We start from the raw sequence: 3385 nt of genomic DNA, 5'->3' as shown, positions 1-3385 counted from the left end.
AACAAGAGGGCCCTGCGCGCTTAATTCGCTTGGGCCCTAATAATAATCCTTAGAAGAACAAGAGGGCCCTGCGCGAATTTTCGCTTGGGCCCTAACAAGAGGGCCCTGCGCGAATTTTCGCTTGGGCCCTAATAATCCTTAGAAGAACAAGAGGGCCCTGCGCGAATTTTCGCTTGGGCCCTAAAAATAATAATAATCCTTAGAAGAACAAGAGGGCCCTGCGCGAATTTTCGCTTGGGCCCTAATAATCCTTAGAAGAACAAGAGGGCCCTTCGCCATTTCATTGGCTTGGGCCCTAAAAAGCCTCTCCAACTCATTTCTACAGTAGATGATTCACAGTACACTAAACACCTAGTGGTTGAAGTATGTAACTGCAAGTTGATTTCCACACCGGACAAGTGGTGCTCACTGCAGACAAAAATACACTAACAAGAAGCGACACTCAATAGAACGATCCATTGCAACACCGGCGCCCAGCAGCGGTCCTGCGTTTCCGTCATTTTGTGGTGAAAGCGTCATCTTGGGTTCTATACTTCTATACTATACTTCTATACTCTTTGCTGCAGAGGCAAATGACGTCCAGCTCCACCTCTGTGGACCTAATGGTTATGTTTAGCGTTTAGTGTGTGGTTGGACCGTCCAGCTCCACCCATCACGTCCAGCATGCCGGTGTTACGAGATTTTCGGTTTCTGAGATTTTCGGTTTCAGAAGGCGGAGCTTACATGAATATTAATGAGTTTCGCAGACATGCGCGATTGCACGTGCAACTGAGAATTTTAGTTCACATTGTATCTCAAGACATTAGTGGATTATTCCATAAAGGTAATTATATTCTCAGCGTCGCGGCTGACTTATGCCTAAACTACAGTTGTTTTCAACACGTAACAGTTTATAATGTGCTCATTATATGCACGATTTGTGCAGTCGTCTGTAACAATGACAGATACTTCGTGTAACAACCTTCAGCTATCGTCTATAAGTTCAGCTAGTTGTGCTCTTCCATATAGGCTACCTTGCGATGTAACTGCTGATCCCATATAAATGTGTCTGTGTGTGGACATAATATTTTTTGTAATCTACAGACTACTGGTGTGATTATACATGTGTTAGCTTACCTGTTCAGACTAATATTCTCTGGTTTTCCGGTTGGTGAAAATTCTGAAAATATTGCTGAAAATATATTGTCTTTTCATGGTTTCCGTTTATATATATTAAAGAAAGATACACTGACACCACAAGGTTAAATTTTTCAATTACTCAATAAAACCAAGCATCCCAGAACACATGAATGAGTTGAAGTAGATTATACTGATTTCATATAACAAATAAATGGGAAAATAAATAAATAACATATTGTTAAAAAATATGCAGCTGCCATTTCAATGATGTATTGCTATGTACTTCTGTTACCTAACCTTATGAAGATTTAAAATGAGGTCATCACTCTGGAAATCAAAGAAATAATGTCTAAAATCAGTGGCCTAATAAAGATTTTTGCAACCTTTTGTTATTCTCTGCCATGCGTTGTTTTGACCATGTGTGACTTGTCTACCTGGATATACAATGATGATCAGTGATATAAATTTATTTTGATACACAAACATTCATTATTTGACATATATTAAGGTTGATCGGGAAACTTTTCCCAGTCATCTCAATGGCCTAAAGTGTCCCAGTCAACCTGAATTCACTGGTCATTAATGTTCATAAACATGCATGTTCTTCATGGGGTTTTAATTAGGGGCACATGAAATTTTGAAATTGAAATTTTGAAAGAAAAAAACATATCATAAATCCTGGAATAAAGATGGCAATATGGCCTTGATTTGCTTTTGATTAATAGATGCTTTGTATAATGTGTGATGGAGTTAACATATGATATTATGTGAGACATTTAATGACATTTTGTTTTTGTACAAAAAGATGGGCCATGGACTTGCCAACAACAAACTTTAGCTACTGTAGCAGTCCCTTAATATATGAAAATATGACACATAAGAAAGCTATTCTCAGATCAAAAAATACATTTTTAGTCAAAGATTGACATTTTTACCTCTCTTTGAATTTTAATGACTTTATTTACTTAAAACTATTTTATAACAACAAAACGTTATCTTTTTACAGACAGTGGCCCCCAAATAATTTACACAAATGCATTTGCATTAAATTACTATTTGAATGTCTGGAATCACTGTAGTTTTTTGTTTGTTTGTTTGTTTGTTTTGTTTTTTAAGAAATGAATTTCACAAAGATGAAGTTTATTCAACAAGGATTAATTAAATAGATTTTTTTTTTTTTTAAAAAAAAAAGGGGAAACAGACATTTCTAAAGTTACAAAAGATTTCAATACTGTTCTTCAAACTTGCTGTTCTGTGAATCAACAGGCACTGTATCATGGTTTCCTGTTTTCAGCACTGATAATAGTAGCATGTTTTTTGAGCAGCAAAACAGCATATTAGAATGATTTCTGAAGGATCATGTGACACTGAAGACTGGAGGAACAGGAATAAACAGCCATTTAAAATATATTAAAATAGAACACAAATTGCAATATTACTGTTTTGCCTATTTTTGATCAAATAAATGCAACCTTGGTGAGCCTAAACATAAATAATGTTAATACTTTTGAAGAGCAACAGGCCTACATCATATCAAAATGAACAAGAATTTAAGAACAATACCATAATAGATATAGCTAAGTCCTCAAAAACATTTATACAGGTTTATTTCAGTTGTTATGGCAGTGATGTACTTAATAATAACAACCAATAAAATACCGAGTTTTAAAACATCGCAAAGGAAGAGAACGAGGAGCAGAACTCATTGTAGACGATAGCTGAAGGTTGTTACACGAAGTATCTGTCATTGTTACAGACGACTGCACAAATCGTGCATACTAATGAGCACATTATAAACTGTTACGTGTTGAAAACAACTGTAGTTTAGGCATAAGTCAGCCGCGACGCTGAGAATATAATTACCTTTATGGAATAATCCACTAATGTCTTGAGATACAATGTGAACTAAAATTCTCAGTTGCACGTGCAATCGCGCATGTCTGCGAAAATCATTAATATTCATGTAAGCTCCGCCTTCTGAAACCGAAAATCTCAGAAACCGAAAATCTCGTAACACCGGAACGATGCTTGAACTCGTGTTGCATGCAGGTTGCATGAGAGGACTTACATAGTTGCACAAACGCTTTGCTGCACATGCATAAAAGATGTTGTTTCCTTTACAATTCTGACATAACAATATGTATTAAAAATATGGAGTTGTATTTTTTTTTTTAAATATTAATGTACATAACTGATATGGTTTAATACACATGACAAATGCAGCCTGTGAAAAGGAAAGTTTCCACCGAGGAGGATTGTGGGTAGT

This window comes from Megalobrama amblycephala, linkage group LG3 (genome assembly GCF_018812025.1).
Source record: "Megalobrama amblycephala isolate DHTTF-2021 linkage group LG3, ASM1881202v1, whole genome shotgun sequence".
In the NCBI taxonomy this organism is placed as follows: domain Eukaryota; kingdom Metazoa; phylum Chordata; class Actinopteri; order Cypriniformes; family Xenocyprididae; genus Megalobrama; species Megalobrama amblycephala.
This window is presented reverse-complemented; position numbering follows the sequence as displayed.